Consider the following 16,878-nt stretch of genomic DNA (forward strand, 5'->3'; position numbering starts at 1 on the left):
TTAATTATGCAATAAATTATACTGTCATATTCTATTATTCTTATAAGCTGATTTGTTTTCTAGGTAAGCAATTATAGTGTGAGGAACTAAAAGTTCTTACTGTGACTTTTTGTAAGCCCTCAAGGAAGCCTGGGAACAGCTAAATATCATGTGGCTTTGGTAGGGTACATTGCTATATTCAGGAGGAGTTACTGTGGCTTTTTACTGTTCTGAAATAGTTCTAAGAAAATTTAATTTTTTTTATTCCTAATCACAAATCAGTAATTTGCAAATTTCCAGATGCTAAATTTGAAGCATGATCACAGCATGAATGACTGGTTTCTAAAAAGATTCAGTTATATTTAAAAAGAATCATATTAAAATACAATTGAGATTATAACAGAAAATAAGTCCTTAAGAGACATCTGGATTACATTCAGTGCAACGTACTGTAATATAGAGCTGAATTTCAGGAATAAGACCCTTCTTGCATTCACGGTGCATGCAGAAGTCACCCTGAAACTTTCTGAACCATCTCTAATCCAAAAGATCAGAGGGGGTCTTCAATAGCAGACTGCTTCCCACACCCCATACTTCCTGTCCTTTGCGTAACGAGGCATGTACATCTGTTTCAAACCTTATTACTATATTCTGTGCAAAATAAGAACAAATTAATTTACAGCAGCTTAGGTGACCCTTCACCAACAGTGATATAATTGGTTTAGAGGGATATGACAAGGAGAATTAGGACAACTATAATCTAATTCCATTACACCTACCTAAACTGAGAAAGCTTGAGAATTCAGGGCCTGGTTTTGATCTCTCACCTTAACTTTCTACTATCGAGTACGTCATCACAGAATAGGCTAAATGCCAAACTATCCACAAACCAGAGACTGGTTTTCATTGGGTTACAAGAAGTATCCACTTCATAGATTTATCTAGGCACATATTCCAATGTAAAGGACAAACCTGTAAAATATGCATGGCATACTATATAAAACTAATATTTAGATAATGGCTTTCCCCATGTTTTGAGAACTCTGCAACAGACTTTCAGATGTAAACTGGTATTGGACCTGGTTCATTGTTTGGAGCTATGGAATATTTTGTACAACTGTAATATGCTCATGGAGTCAAACAAGATAACTTGGGGTGAAATACTGACTCCTTTAAAACTGATTTCAAAATTCCGAACAACTTCCATTTTGGGGGTGCGGGTGGTTTATTGAGCAGGAATTGTGCACCTCTTAGTCAATATTACTGGTGAATATTTGAACAGACTATATTCAAATTCTCATTGCCAGCACAAACATATATATCATACTGAAAGACCTCTCAAGCTGAACATTTGTTATAAGCCTTCCTCAGATGTTCTGAGGAAATCATTGCTCTATAATCACAGATTAGGGAGAAGACTAGAAACTACTGACACCATGATCAGAGTAATACTCAAATTAAACAATAAATAGCTTCCTCCCAAGCATCTCAATGAAATCAGAAAGAGTTGCCAATTTCACCATGTTTGTCAGACTCAAAGCCTCCATCCATACCATCAACGGGCGAGGTACTGGGAATCTCAAAGCACAACTGCATCTTGCATCTTGCCAGTTGTATCTTTATTTTACTGTTTGCTCTCGGATGTTAAAAGCACTCTGTTGGAAGCAGTTCAAAAATACATTGTTGGAAAATTGTTAATGCCCTAGTCATACAATGTCATTTTGAAGCTCCCTGGGAATTTAGATTTGCACAGCTTATTAGGATATGACCTTTCCCTTGATTCTTTATTTTAAGATCAAGTTAACATGAAATTTCCCCAGTGGGAGTTGCTGTGCTTCCTTCACAGATAAGGAAAACAGCAATGGCAACTCAGTATAGAGAGAACTTTCATACATTTCTACAGTACAGACAACTTTGTGGTCTTGACAGACATCCAACGCATTCCTAGAGGTTGAGAGGAAAGTCATGCGGTATATTAACTAAAAAAAACCCTCAGGAACATAACAAAGGTATTTCCCTGAATCTTTCACCCTCCCTTTCCCCCCCCCCTCCCTGCAGCGTCATTTGAGAAGAAGCTTTGAGGAATTTTTAGGGCCTATGGACTCCTTTTATCAGGATCAGGGTAGCACTGGCTGTGAGATAGTGATTTGTTTCTGGAACACATTAATATTTCTTTGAGTGAGCAATTATCACAAAAGAAAAAGAGTGCTATAGAGGTAGTACATCTCTTCTCTCACCAGTTCACACACTTCAGCATTTCCACGCTTATTATACCAGGATAAGTTTTCCATGGGTTTCTCATGAAGCTGACCTAAAAAGTGGGAGGCTGAAAAATTAGTTCTCCAAATCATCCTTTATGGTAGGTATTCACAAAGGCTAGCGAGAACAGTATCTCTGGAGTTCCTCGGCGGCCACTGAGAGGTTCCTTTAGCGGCTGATTCAAAGCAGCTAAAGCAGTCTCCTGCTCTGAATTATTCTGTAGAGGAGACTCTCTCTCTCCTTCAGTCTTTGTGATATGTGCTGACTACCAACTAGCCAATAACACCATTTAAACGCACTGTTTATATGGAGTAAACATATTTTAGTAGTTTAAGACAGTTAGAGTCAACATCTTTCAGCCCATCTCTCTCTACGGTGATGAATCCCACAGAGATAATTACTTAAATAATTAGAAGTTAAGTAATGCTGCCTATATTTGAAAATTTTCAAATGGTCAAGACTGCAAAAATGAATAACTTTTAATAAATTATTACTCAGGAGAGAATAACTTGCTCACTGAAAGTAAAATTAGTGGGTCAATAAAGGGATTGATAAAAATATTTAATTATTTTGCTTTTGGGATACTCAGGGCAAAAGACTAAAGATTTTTGCTCAACTACCACTATCATAAGAAAAGAAACTGATGATGAAATTTTTATTTTATTTTTACTCTAAATGTTGTAAGTCTGCTGACTTAATACTTTGGCTAGGCCTTGTGCATATGATGTTCTTGTAATGATGCTATAATATTATAACATAAAGTAATGCAGTATAATAGAAATTCATCTTGATCATATTTGAATGTCATAGCAATGACATGGTCAGCAAAGCAATACAAAGGTTCAAATAACTCCTAAAACCTCAGCCAAACTTATGAGTTTCATTGGTCCAACTTTTTTAATTAGCAAGGAAGTTCTTATTAGACAAAATGATTTTAGATAAAACTTTAGATACTGTCCGCAATTCTTCTCATAATAGTCCTGCACATTGTCCCACACATTACTGCTGTAATTTGGGCATACAAGCAAAATGTAATCCTTTAAGTTTTCCTGCAACAGCTGTTACAGGGGGGTGTCCCCATTATTTAAATCTGCATTTCCAGAAACAGTCCTTCCTCTTTCAATGATTGACAAGAGATATTGGTTTACTACTTTAAGAAGCAAGTAGCAGACAGCCTTAAAACCATTTTAGTTTATATGCAGACTGTAAGAGTTAATTTGCAATCAATCTGAGGCTAATCTGTCTCTCTTGGGTAAGTAAAACGTCATTATCTAAATTACTGGTTAAAGCCCTCTATGAAGTACACATAAAAAAGAACTAAACAAATCCAAACTGATGTGATTTACTGGATACATCTGTATAGGACACTGATGTCCTGTATATTTAACTTTGCAAACAAATCTACAAAGTTTCTAGAAAAATGCTAGTAATATAGAAAGAAAAAAGAAAAACAAACCAAAAAACCCTACAAACTTACAGAAAAAAAAGCAATCTGTTGGCTAACCTCATACCTAATAGAAGAGCATATCAGCAAGCATGTTTGAAAAATGATTCAACAGAAACTGTATCTTTTTCTACTCTAGTGACATAGAGTCTCAATGCAGATGCATAGTGTAGGTGCTAAAAGTTTATTTACAGAGGGCAGGACTGAACATTTCGTGTGAACACATACAGAGCATGATAAAGAGCTTTGTGTCCCATTAGTAATTTAAAGAATTGTGATTTGCTACTCCCAACACACCTATAATTGAATTCCTCAGTCATAAAATCATTGGTGCCAAACAAGTTCTGATACCTTTTATCAAGCCTCTTTTTTTCTTGTAATTTGTTAACATATTTCTTATGAGGCTTTTCTTCTTTTTATAGATACATTTGCTTTAGTTATAAATTAACCCTGGAATTTACTCTCGCAGAGGCCATGAACTATAGCTTTTCTATTCTCTTGCAAAAGTTTCAAGCTTTATGAATTTATGATTTGAAACAATTTTGAATAACAGTCAGTGGTTCAAATATAAAAGAAAGGAAATTTCAAAAGACTGACTTAAGAATAAACTGAAAATCTTGGGATGCTTCTCTGTGCCCTTCTGCTCTGGAGGCCATGATCAAAGTACCAAAAGGTAACATATTTGCCTGTGGGACTTCTGGTGCTTCCGGTTCCTTGTAGCAATATTAACTAAGATAAAGTCTCATTCTGCAAGGTCTTCCTAAGTAGTTGCATATTTCAGTAGCTCCTGAAGATGGTCAGCACTTTCCAAAGGTACTCAGAATGCTTTAAAATTTAGACTCAAATGTGATATGAACCATATCAGAAAAACATTAATATATATTTAATAGACTGATTCAGATATTGACCACTGAAAAAGTCATTTTTCATTTGATCAGTGTAATCCTAAAGAAACAAGGTTTTTAACATTCACCATTTCCTACTGTGTGTTGCTGTTGGTGTCCTTCTCCATTCATCCCCAATAACTTTTGAAACCATTGGTTATTTTCAGCCACATCTGACTATAAAGTACAGAAGATTTATCGAGTTTTATCAAAATAGGTGCCTATGATATTGCTAATGTCACCTCTAAAAGAAGACCAACAGCTTGAGCACACTGTGTATTAGGTATCAGAAAATCCAAATAGAAACTCCCTAGAAAACATATCTGTAGAAAACTAACTTCTTTGGCTCTACTGTTCAAAGAAAAATGTGTATAAAGACAGAATATTAATTTTTAACAGCTAGGATAATGCACACACTTTTTCCTTTATTTGTCCTTCTGTGCTACTCTTACCTTCCTTACAAGTCATTAAAGTTTGAGAAATCTGACTTGATTTGACATAAGCATGCATGATATACATTTTTTAATGGTTTAACTCCCATTTTAGCTATGATTTTCCATGGTGGAACACTTTGGGGAAAAAAAAAAAAAAGTACCTTGAAGATTCAGAAAACAAAAAATGATTTTACAGAGCTTCTGGATTACTCTTCTTGATCCAGTTTAGACTGGCTGCGGTCATAACGCTGTGTACATTGCATGTAATAAGGTACTGACTTAATTCAGTTTGTGGTGGGTTAAAAAATAACATTGATTTGTTTTTTAAAAGGTGACTTTAAAATTTGTTCTCACCTTAATAATAATGGAAAGGACTGAGGAGCCCTGGAGTATTTTTCTGTATAAACAGTTTTCATGCAGTGGGTTCCCCCTTCTCTTGTCTCCTATATTTAAGGCATTGATAAGGCTGATATGTTCTTCTTGCAAAGGTAAACAGAACTTCATACTCTACATGCTATTCCTGAGATTGCCTGTCAGTTATTTGAAGTTAAAATATTAACATTTTTATCTTACCCCGTGCTTTGTGTTTCTGATTCATCATATTTTTATTAATAAGCTGTTGCCTTGTACACTTCAAAAATTTTATAATTTGCTCTAGATTTCTTCTTAAATACTTTATCTGTTTAATTATCTATAGTGGGTCTTGCCATATCTTTTTTTCGTCTTGACAAAATGTGGTATTTTCTGCCCCTTTAACTGAATTGATAGTGACACAGCTGAAAGGATTTTAACAGTATAAATATTTATCAACTTTTAGAACAGAAATGAGATTTAAAATAGTGGCCACATTGTCAAATATTTTAACTCTTAAACATTTAAGTCTTTTAAAATCCATGTTCATTTTGTTTAGATTTTACAGCTCTGTGATTTCTATTTGGAAAAAAAAGTACTGTTTCATACAGACACAGTCTGATTTGGCCCTAATATTCATTTGTAATCTCATTCAGGTAAATGAGATGGCGAGCATAAACGCCAAATTGGACAGACTACCCTGAAGGATCAGAACCATAAAGTTATACAGAAGTATAACCATCGACTCTCACACCTTGTGTACACATTTCATAACTCTGTTTGCACTGTGTACTTTCACTTGAGTCAAAAGGAATTTTCAGAACAAACAAGTTGTAATGTATTCTTTAAAGGTGAGTTACAATGTTAATTACCTGTAATTCTGGGTATGGACAGTAGGACAGTAAAAATTTCAAAATATTTTTCAGAATACATAATGACTATGTCATGTAAAAATATTTTGGGAAAATCTGTTCCAGACAGATGTATAAATACAGAGAGAATTCTGCCATCATGCAAAAAGAGCTCCAGTAATGACTTGACCCTTCACCAGGGGCTAGAAAATAATTTTGGGGACTACTTTTAAAGAGTTGGGGCTTTATATGTCTTATGTCCTTTTATTTACTATATGAAATCCAAATTAACAGACAAGATTTTCTTTATATAAAAAGCCAATGGTCTACAGCCTCTCCTTTGCCAGGTATACAAATTCCATTTTTGGCCCGTGCGCCATAAGACCTCAAACTTATCAAGATCTCCAATTTATAAATCATTACCATTTTAGAGCTAAATAAATAAATAAATAAATTTATAAATGAAACACTTAACACTGCTCATTTTGGTCCGTAGATAGGAAGAAACTTAAAAGGAATTTATAATTAATCTGAGAGGCACTTAAGCTACTTTAGCTTCAGCTATATTAATAAACTAACAGCTATATAAACAAACTAAAGAGTACCAGGACTCACTCTCTGGCCCTATTTGGCTTCATTCATATTATCAAACTCTCTTTGACTGGTTGGCCATATCTACATGGCCTGTTGCAAACGGTCCCTGGCCCATGCTAACTACAAAAGCATTTCTGGATAGTGTTTGCTGGTTGAGCCAAAACTGGATCAGGGACCACCCTAATTAACAGTTTAACGGTCCAGTTCCTGAGCCTGTGCCCAAGCTATGGCACTGTTTAATTTACTAGTATGGATGTAGCTTTTGAGATCAATTAGACTTATCTGAGACTAGTAAATATAAATTGCTTTGGGCCTTTTTTTCAAAATCACCAGTTTATTTAATTTTATATCAGCTTTATTTCTAAGTGTGGTCCCACTTTCTGCCTGAAAGCTGGCAATACATGTAGTGGGTACTCCTAGCTTTCAGGAAGTGGAAGCATGCAGTTCTGAAGGCTTCAACACCAGTGTGAATGTGAATAACCCTCTAGAACTCATAAATTTCACCAAACATGAATTTTTTTTGTATACCCTTTTACTGGGCACTAGCATAAATGTATTTAACTATTTTTCCCAAACTTGCATTTCATTCCAGCGAAACATTTTATCTGTGCAAAAAGGAAACTGCATTGAGGGCAAACTCTACAATACAAATTACATTCTTGATACGCAGACAAACAAAACGAGTAAAAGTTATCATATTCCAGTAATTACCATCTAACAGAGGTGTATGGCTACCTAAGTGTCATGAGAAAAGAGAAGAAATATTTTTTTGCTTCAAGAATCCACAATGTACAAATGGCAATATTACAGCAAACTGGGAATTACCTACTATTTATCTCAGCTGATGAACGACTCCTGCTCTAAGATCAGGTAACTGCATATACTGGATGTGGCAGCCACCATGAAATCCCTCCTAGCTTCTATGCGCTAATATAATCCACTCACCATATTGTTATTGTAGAAGTTTTTTCTCCGGTTTACTTTCAGAAAGTCTCAATCAGCAGATGCTTCTTTTAAGGAGCTATATGACAGTTTATATGATATGTAGTTCAATCAAAAAACAGTTTTACTTAGTATTTTGCCTACACTATCTTAACTAAATTTCTGTATTCACAGCTAAATGAGCACTCTATCACTCCCACAGTTCTCAAGTCCAAATATTCCTTTTTCCCATGGAATAACTGCCAGGTATAATTACTAAATTCATTAGCCCTTCCTGGAGTAATTGTCAGGGAAGTGGCAGCCATACCCACATTATTTTCTTCTTTCTACTTTTGTTCCAGGACAATACGAGAGTTTCTTTCTACTTTGTCTTTCCTTCTTACACTGGTTCTCTCATGTTCTTTGCCTCAAACCTTTTCCTCCATTTATTTTTCCCTTCAAATGCAGACCTGGGGAAGGAAGGGAGAGATGGACCTACCTCTCACTATTTTCATGTTTTCCTATTTGTTCTTTTATTTAAATCCATTCATTCTTACATTATAGGAGATCTACAGGACACTGTTTCAGCAGTGTCAGTAGCTACCCTTCTGTCTAAGGGTCAAGCTTCTGCAGAAATTTCAAATTGCCACATGCTGGATAACATTGTGCTATGCCTTCCTGTTAGTGGATGGGGGAGGAGACAGGAATCTGTTGCACAGCCTGCGTCAGAGCTTGTAGTCACACTACGGTGCATCAAATTTAGTATATGTACAAGTTATTGTTATTCTGAACTTACCTCAGACTTCAGCAATATTCACTGCCTGTTCTCCCGTCCTTAGTGACAGGAAAGCTGTCACTTGTTGTTAGCATATCAGACAGTTCCTGTTCTCAAAGGAGTAATAAATAAGGCTAGATTTAAAAAACAGAACAAACTTGGGCAGAAAAAGAACAATGAGTAGAAATGCCAAAATACAGTGAAAGACCACTTTATGGCATTGTCAGCATATCTTAAACCAAGAAAAGCTGAAAAACTCTTAAGAGACCAGAGAGAAGAATTCAAGACCAAGAAGGTTCCAACAATAAACTTTAAACTTTGAGAAACATATTCAAACATCTGTATTTTTTAAGAATTTCCCTGCTTTTTAATATTTTCTTTGGCAAGCACCAAAAGGGATAAATAAATAAGGTAAAATAACAAAATCTTCCCACAGTCTGCCTTTGAAATTTCCTTTAATTAATTAATTATTTTACATTCTTAATCATCATTATGGACAGATTTTTCACTATTCCCCACCTTTCTTTTCTGCTGGGCCTCTGCAGTTCCACATCGGCCTTAGATCCCTGTCTGAATCCACCACTACAATTATACTAATCATACTGAACACCAGTAGCCTCTATTACAGATTAAAGATATTCTAACTATTCCACAGTATCACAAACACAAAGCATATCATAACCTCGCAAGTTACTCCACCTATTCTGCACGAGTTTTGTTCTCTGGATATTTTTGTTTTTAGAGAATCAACAGAACACTCTGTTGATAATACTTTTTTGTTTGTTTGTTTTAAGAAAACATAATTGATAAAATATTCAGGAAGCAGTTTTCTGGGTTTTCACTTGATCTCTCACCCACTCAGAATTGGCACCCTGGTGACCCAAAACAGAATGGAAAGAAATGCACATGACTTCCCCATCCTCCATGTTGCATCACAAAGTATGAAACAGCCTATTACGCACAGTTCAGAGGGCTGACGTGCTGCATGTAACTTTTCTTGAATAAAAAACGGCTTTCTTAAACTGAGTCATGAAAAATTTGACAGATACCACATACCAATGCACAGAACAATGAAAATGATGACGGCTTCATAGACATAGGCTCATTTCATACTGGAATCAGTTACCATGCACTATGACATAAGCATGCTTATGCGTTTTTTTTTTTAATATAAATTAAAATATGAAAATATGTTTTGGGGAAAAATAGACTTTTAATAATTTATTTTTGGATTACAAGTTTTATTGCTGAACATTTTCTAGATGTCTACAAGAAAATATCTTTGTTGGAGGAGAAAGGTATTCTTGATACTGAAGGTTTTTCCAGTACTTCTGCAAGCTCTATCAAGCATTCTCGCCCACCTCAACTCTGCTGTAACTACTATTTCTTAAGAGATTAGTAATCCTGGTTTAAAAAAATAATTCCTCAAATGTAATTACCTATGTCACAAAATAACTTGCATAACCTGCCATTTCTATCCCATCTAATCTGAATAATAACCTAAACTAGTGCAATGATTTGAAGCGTGTATTTTATACAAGGTATTTGATTACTATAAAAAACAAACTAAACCAGATTTTGTGAAAGTAATTAATATATGCTGCACCCAATTTAACTGGGTAAAGTTAGCCTGCTTGATCACATGAGGCAGGCCCAAAGAACAAGTCTTTGGGCAGTGCCCAAAGGAAACCATGTAAGGAACCCTCTTGGGTCTCTTATTCATCATGCCATAATGTTCTTCTCTGCATCACAAGAATAATTAACCAGTTCAAGACAATTGGCAAGCTCATATTATAGCTTATATGCCAAGAAGCTTGTGATAGTAAGGGAAATCATTTTGCAAAATAGAACCAAGATGGATTGGCAAATTAACTGTGGAAAACAAACAAGCAATTTGCTTGCAATAGCATTTCTTTCTTAAGTGTGAACATCCAAGCATTAAAAAGAGCGAGCAAGTAACAACTAATTAAGCCCATAGGTTTTTTGGAAGTTATTTTGCATTGCCCTGATAATGAAAAATACTATAAAACCGTTGTTAGAAACCTGAAAACTTCAAACTAATTCTTCAATGTTAGCTTTTTTATTTCCCATTTTAAAGTCAGTAGTTGTCATAACCTTTTATAATATTAATTTTGATACTTATTCTATAGTTAATTCTAACAACGTCTACTTAGCTGAGATCTTTACTAAAAATCCTACTCCAGGCCAATTTAGCAATTCTGGAAGATCTGAAAGTGAAAGCATATTTGCAGAACTTTTGTTTCCATATTCTTTAATAATGTTCTAGGCAAAACTCTTAAAAAATTCACACCTTTATATGAGTGTTTTGCAATATGTAGTCATTTGCCAAACTTTTTATGTTGGCAATTACTACAGGATATTTAAAATAAATTAAAAACTAGAATGTTTTTCTTAATATTTCTAAACATTTCTTAAATCAAATAAAACATCATAATGTGTCTTTATTTACAAACAGGCATGTTAAATATGCTCTATTTAAATGTGAATGATGACACCCAGGAGGGATAATAAAGAAGAATTACAGTAAAACAGCACAGAACTTCAGTAACTCTGTGAAAGAAATCCATCCACTATCAGTGATTAGCTTTAGAAGATTTGGAGGAACAGCTACATCACTAGGTCAGTGTAAGGACTTTGTTTCAGACATACTAAGAGCTAGAAAGGAAATGGTAGATAACATAATTTTTCATTGTTCCAGAGAGAATGAGCATTTCAGCTTGTGGCTGCTTCAAAATTTCTCATTATTCTATCAAATATGCTCCTGAATAAGGTTAGAGAAAACAAAGTTCTGTGCGTCTAAAGCAACCCTCTGCCCTCACGTACTTCTGTACTCCTCTATTGACTTCTTTGGGTGTAACTGAAAATAAAATTTGGCTTTATATTCTTTACATTCTTCGCTAGGATTCTAAATCAATTTAGCAGTATACCACACTATAACACGCTTATACTAAGCTTGAAAACTGAGATTCAGCATAAAATTTGTAGCTGAAATACCACTGTAGGGAACAGTGAACAGTAATTCCAAGTAAAATATGTTCAAGATAAAAGGAAAAACTCTTCAGTTTTATTTACTGTAGACATAAAGTCAGTACCTAAACCTATCATGAGGAAATATGTACGTTATGAAAGGCAGTAAATAGAAGTGGCTGCATTTTTCCACAAGCCCCCACATTAGATAGCACCACAAAGCACCAGGTCTAGGTAGTAAAACCTGTTTTTCTGACCACCCCTACTAGAAGATCTTGGTGTGAGTGTTAAAGCCTGTAATTAACATTTTTCTTTTCATAGTTCCCTTTTTTGGGGGTAACAGAGTGACTCTTTTGGTAGTCTGACATATGTTTCAAACCACCATGATTGAGAACTCTCTTCACAGCAATATTAAAGCATTCCCCTAGCATAAATTTTGAAAATGATCAAAAAGTTTGTATCATTCTATTTGTATATAGATAGCAACCTAAGTTCAAAGCCTCTCAAACATCAAAATCAGTGCTATACAACTGTGAATATCTACAGCAGTTACACAACATCTCTGTTCAATAAATCTAAACAAATACCCAAGTACTATGGACTTACAATGCAATATTAAAACATAAAATACTATTTTATGCAATATAATGTAATTACATATTGTGTAAAAAGTTTAAGAGCAGCTCATAATTCTGGGCAGGGCTACTTTGCGCAAATATGAAATTCTCTGCAAATTGCTTAAACTCAGCTGAAAAGGACAAAAATCTATAGGAAAACTTCCATTGCTCACACTTTCTCTATATACCTATTCCTTGACAGCTAGAAGTGTCTGTATGCAAAATAACATATTTAGAATGGTATATGTTTATACAGGGAAGTTAGAGGAATCATAGAAGGAAGTTCCCTTTAAAAAAAAAAAAAAAGAATAGGATTCAGGCAAGAGGGAATCTAAAAAGTGTCACAATCAGATTTGTGATAAAGAGGAAAGACGCAAGTCCCCATGGAGCTCATGAAATTATTATCACCACTGAGCCATTAAACAGCATGAAGTATCATGTTCTCCTCCCATAGTAGCTGTTATAGGACCCCAAACTAGAATGCATGTCTAATTTGAAGGCCTAGCATAAACTGATCCTAACTACAAAGTCTGTATGACAATGTCAATATTTTGCTCACAGTTAAAATATGGTAAGAAATTGATCACATACATTCCAGAACACAAGGCAGAGAAATATATAACTTCTGTTTCATTGGCATTTCTAAAACAATATAACAAAAAATATTTAAGGTTATGCTATAATACATATTTACGGTTACTTAACTTCGAGCATTTAGTCTCACTGGACAAACAGCAGCTCCTTTAGAGTTGGATCCTGTATTTTCTGTATACTAAAACCACAGATTGACTTCAATAGTAATTGCATGGAAGCAAGCGTGTACTTGATAAATTTCTAATGCTGCACTTTGATTGAAAACCGGACTCTACTGAAACAACAGGACCTCCATTGACTTGAATGAAGCTGTGATATTTTTCTAGACTTTATGCATCTTACTGTAAAATAACATCATTTTTTTTAATTCTGCAGAATGTTCCATATATTTCTCTGTTGGGCTATCATCCAATATTTAGTATACTGTGTTATCACATATTATATATAGCTTTTGTACATTACTGAGGTAAGTAGGAAGTCATTCTATAACATAGGATTAATCCATTAACTACACACACACACACACACTTATCCCTTACAAGTATGTACACAACCATACATATACATACATCATATATATGTAAAAGCATATTTAAGCCTGAACATACATACATGCAGCTACGTAAGCTTTGTGTTTTTAAAATTGCTAATTATCAACCAGCAGAGTAGACTTTGGGATTCATAGACTTGAATTCATAGACTTTGTCCTGAATGTGCAGACTGCATGGCATAAAGGTGATCTGCTTAGTCATGAGGGAAGGGGGTGGCTTATGCAAGGCCACAAAGCATCACCTGCTAGTTGATTACAGAAATTCACACACCGCCCTCTGAGGTAGCTACTTCTCTTTTCTAAGCAGAATTTATTTTGCTATTTACAGTCAAAGCCAGTAAACAGCAGAGTAAAGACAGCTGTACCTAGACAACAGGGTGCTGCTTAGAAATGCCTTTTTTGCTGTAAATTTGGGGATTTGTTATAATGCATATACCTAACTTTTTTGTATTTGTAATCATGCAGATTAGAATCTATTACTGTTGTAAGCATAAATAAAAATACTGAAAGCATAAATCAAAATTTCTGCATTAATCTCACTACTGCATTGGGTCTCCAATGTAAATTTGTAACTATCTCCACTCTCATATGATACATCATATGGTATTAAGGATACCAACAACTTTTTCATTTGAGTGAGTACCAAGACAGCCCTAATCTTGACTGGGCTGCTAGGCATTACTGCAACACAGATAATTAAAAATATCTGTGTAGTTAATGTATCATGAATTTTAATTGGAGAATGGTATAATTGTTTAGTTTACTTCTATAGAATGGTTTACGAGGGGACAAATAGGCCAAATAATATATTGGAAGGTGAGGGAGGTGGGGGAAGGAAAATATGAGCCTGATCACATTGTCTTAACTTCTGTGAAAGTTTTGAGATACAAGGACTGCAAACTAAGCGTCACATATAACTACTTTTCTGCTAAATGAAAAGAATAAAACCCTGCAAAAGATGTAGGTTTATATTTGCCTTGTGATGTGAGAAGAGCTGACTTCTTTGTAGCAACTGGCAAAAGAGAAGTTCATGTTGCAGTAAAAGACCTCAGGCTGAAGTGGAAATTCAGCCTTTCCGATGGATGCCACATATATTCTCTCCTTCATATCTCCTTATACCTGCGAGATCTGAAAGTCTCCCAAGCCCCACTCATCCCAGGTGTTATTACTGCTAGCATCACAGTCTGCCTAGCACCTGCATTTTCTACACACTTTGTTACTGGAATCTGATAGAAAGCCTGAAAAAAGACTGACTATGCACATTAAAAAAAAAAAAAAAAAAAAAACAACAACAAATAAAAAGACCCCCAAACCCAGATAAAAGAATCGTAAGAGGTTTATCATTTCATGTAGGAATCACTTTACAGTTCATTTTACTGCGAATCTAATTATCTGAAGACAAATTTTACGTCTCTTTCATTTTTCATACAGTCTTGGAAAAGCCTCCACAGGAAAAATACAGATTTCCCCCCCCCCCCAAGTGCTCTATAAAGTTAAATAAAGTCCTTAAGAACTGATCTGGTAATGGGAAACTCCAGGTTCTGTTTGTTGCATGGATATGTAGGACTTGAGTATAACAACGTGATTTTCTACTTCATATTATTTCTAACTTTTTCTTTTTTTACTGCATAAAAAGGTAATTGATACACACAGAACATTTGGTGTGCAGTACCTGAAAAATAGATTCCTACTCTTAAAAATATATATATATATCTCATTATGGAAATACAGCACAGAGTAATTAGGATTCATCATCCAGTATTGTGCTATGTTGGGACAAGTCTGTTACTTAATAACTGTATTAGTGATGAAAAAATGAAACAAGCAGCAATAACTAATGGGAAGTATTGTGTCCATGACTTCAAAGGGACCCAGAATGGAGAATTTATAATTGTATTTTAATTTCTCTTGAGTAGCTGTTCTGCAAACTGTTTTAATGTATGCCAGAAAAGAATACAGGAATAAACCTCGAGACAAAAACTAGTAAAAGAAACTCAAATCCTGAATATCAAATATCCACAACTAATGATTCACAATTGGACTAGGGGAAGAGGGGAAAAAAAAAAAAAAAAAGGACTGGTAAATATTCAATGCAATTTTGAACAGATTATAGGTCAAAATCAGAAGGAGGCCTCAGAAATCAAGACGAAAATATCCTTAAGTACACTTTTCATTACGAGTTTTAGTCCAGCCTTGTACAAAATAGAGTTTGCTTTCTACTTTTACACTTTTTTTCCTCCTGTTTTTACAATATAACTTTTTGTAAAATTCATTTTATTAGCCATTGCTAAAGGTAGAAGTTTATAGTGACATTAACTGAAGCTGGGCCTCAATTTATTTTATTGATTTAGAAATCGATTTATGGCTACTTCCAAAAGTTGATGGAAGAGTAAGATTTAGAAGAAATGTTAATAGTGGGTGTTTTTATCAGCATCATAAGGAAAATTAAAGGCCATAGGTTTAATATTCATGAGCTAAATTCTAATATTTTGCCACCTTCATTTTTTTGTGATATTTTATTACATGAAATGTAAACTTATATCAGCGGAGAAGGAGAATTCTTTATGCAGTGATCATACTGTAATGGAAGTTTCATTGAGCATTGACATTTAATAAATTTTAATATCTAGTAATTTGACAATGAGGCATTGCTAAGAAGTGCATACTCTCTTAAGGCCGTTTACAGATATATAATCTGTGAATCACTAACAGTTAATGAGATATTTCACAAAACTGATGCTCCGGAATATTCAAATTCAAAGCTGCCTGCTTAAAAATACCTTTAAAATAGATTCTTATTAGTTACCATTCAAAAATCTGTGTCAACTATTTTTCCAGCTATCTTCCCACCTTGACAAGCCTATGTTTATGTTGTGCCACATGCCTTAACACAGTGCTAAAAGTGATTTCTTATAGTCTGACAATTGAATCTCCAAGCAATGTTTGCAGCAATTTTTAGTGCCAGCCAGGGAGAATAACGATGCCGAAGGCCGCTTCACACGGCAGATTCTCCCACCAGTGAGAGCACAGCACACGAGACGTGTTTGCAGAGGACAGCACTGAGTACCGCATGTCATACGTGCTTGCTTGGTGTACGCTGGGAATTTTCAGTTAACTAGTAACAAATCATAGTAACCTTTTAAAAGTTAAATTACTGATTAAATTGCGGACTAATTGCTACCCGAAAAGTGTTTTTTAATTTTTGGATACTTACTGTTAGAGGGAACACGGCAGCCGCGTTGCCTAGCTAGAGCTCCTCCGGAGCTGGGGCAGTAGGTCACAAGCCCAGTGCCAGCCCACACCCTCAGCTATTTCACGGATAATTATGACCGAGCCTCCTGGTTTAAGGGAGCCTAAATCCAGAGCCCGCAGCGCACGGGGAAGCCGACAGCTCCCGAGCTTTCCACCAGGACGAACATCGCCCTGGCGTCACGGCACGATTAATGAACGCAGCCCGGAGCCACGCCGGGGCGCGGGGCGCCCGCAGGCAAACGGCAGCGCGACGGTTACGACAGGCGCCCGGACCGGGGCCCGCCGTCAAGGCACGGCGCATTTCGACACGACGTCTCGGTCGTTGCAGGCTCAGGAAGAGAGGCTCCCGGCTCTCCGCGGCTGAGAAAGCGGAGGCGGGGGGGGG

Source organism: Apteryx rowi, unplaced genomic scaffold (genome assembly GCF_003343035.1).
Source record: "Apteryx rowi isolate R43461 unplaced genomic scaffold, aptRow1 scaffold_240, whole genome shotgun sequence".
NCBI classification, from domain to species: Eukaryota; Metazoa; Chordata; class Aves; order Apterygiformes; family Apterygidae; genus Apteryx; species Apteryx rowi.